This window comes from Limulus polyphemus, unplaced genomic scaffold (assembly GCF_000517525.1).
Source record: "Limulus polyphemus unplaced genomic scaffold, Limulus_polyphemus-2.1.2 Scaffold7484, whole genome shotgun sequence".
Classification (NCBI taxonomy): domain Eukaryota; kingdom Metazoa; phylum Arthropoda; class Merostomata; order Xiphosura; family Limulidae; genus Limulus; species Limulus polyphemus.
Genome location: NW_013673094.1, coordinates 3,128 through 4,820, shown reverse-complemented (window position 1 = coordinate 4,820; position 1,693 = coordinate 3,128). Strand labels below are relative to the sequence as shown.

Sequence of the window (1,693 nt, the reverse complement as noted above, 5' to 3'; positions counted from 1 at the left end):
TGACATCAATATTTTAAAGTTCCTTTTCAAAATGTGACTATAGAATTTAAATTTCTGGAAATGTCAATATTTAGACAAAATAAAACTGTTTATCAATATTTTATTTATTTTTTATCGTGCTTAGAACAGAATAATCTCAGTACAAATTCAATCACTACTTTCTTCAACATAAAATATCATGAGACTGGAGGTTTGGAGTCAATCAAGTCCCAGAAGTCTGTAAGTGTTTATTCAAATCCATGAAAATCAATCATAGCAGCACATTCTCAGTATGTACTGGAATATTAATATACAGATACTGGTTCTAATGATTTGTTAAATTTTCTGTTGTTATCAACACTAACACAGAATAATTCCAAATTACAGACATCAAAAACACACCAAAGATAGATCTGTACACTTTAATCCTGTCTCTTGTGGTTCAACAACTTATAAACAACTACCACATTCAATAGTAGTTACTGTTTGTTATAAGTTATTCACAACACACAAGACAACAGTATGTTTTCTATCAAGTATTTTTAATCTATCTTTTGTTGCAAACTTTTTCAATAAACTGAAAAACTGTAAGTTATCTCTACAGTATGTATTCCTTTATGATATTTTAAAACACTATTTCTTCTAAACTCTTTATTACGTACTACACAACTGTAAGGTCTCACCCCAGTATATATTCCCTTCATGTTTTGTTAAGTTAAGAGTTATTATGAAATAGCTTTCTACAAAACTCACAACTTCAGGGTTTCTATTAATTTTGTATACATTCATATGTTAAGGAACTACTTTATTCAGTCTTTTTCACACATTGTACAACTATAAGGATTCTCCTTTTTTCCCAAGCAGATAATACAGTTTTTCCTCAGTGTGTGTACTTTCATGTATTTTTAAAGCACTCTTTGTTACAAACTGTTTGTGCAATCTGTACAGTTGTAATGTTTCTCCCCACTGTGTATTCTTTCATGTACTTTTAATTGCTTCTTCAGTCTAAACTGTTTTCTACACACTGTACAACTGTAAGGTTTCTCCCCACTATGTAATCTTCCATGTTCTTTTAAATGATAATTTTCACAAAACCGTTTTTCACACACTATACAACTGTAAGGTTTCACTCCAGTGTGTATTTTTAAGCTATACTTTGTTGCAAACTGTTTTTCACACACTGTACAACTATAAGGTTTCTTCCCAGTGTGTTTTCTTTCATGTATTTTTAATTCACTGTTTTTCACACACTGTACAACTATAAGGTTTCTTCCCAGTGTGTATTCTTTCATGTATTTTTAATCGACTCTTCCATCTGAACTGTTTTCCACACACTTTACAACTGTAAGGTTTCTCCTTACTATGTACTCTTTCATGAATTTTTAAATAATACTTATCTCCAAACTGTTTTTCACACACTGTACAACTGTAAGGTTTCACCCCAGTGTGTATTCTTTCATGTATTTTTAAATAATCCTCCCTTCCAAACAGTTTTCCACACATTGTACAACAGTAAGGTTTCTCCCCACTATGTATTTTTTCATGTTCTCTTAAACGATACTTTTCACTAAACCGTTTTTCACACACTATACAACTGTAAGGTTCTCCTCACTATGTATTCTTTCATGAATTTTTAAATAATACTTATCTCTAAACTGTTTTTCACACACTGTACAACTGTAAGGTTTCACCCCAGTGTGTATTCTTTCATGTA

General features: G+C 30.8%; 1 long non-coding RNA gene across 1 annotated transcript in view; it reads right to left on the bottom strand.

The window, feature by feature from the left end:
• Positions 1 to 209: 209 nt before the first annotated feature.
• LOC111089821 overlaps positions 210 to 1,693 on the bottom strand; it is a 1,675-nt gene continuing 191 nt past the window's right edge. Inside the window, exon 2 of the long non-coding RNA XR_002613997.1 lies at positions 210 to 1,215. This is a non-coding gene — a long non-coding RNA (uncharacterized LOC111089821). The remainder of the gene's footprint in view (positions 1,216 to 1,693) is intronic.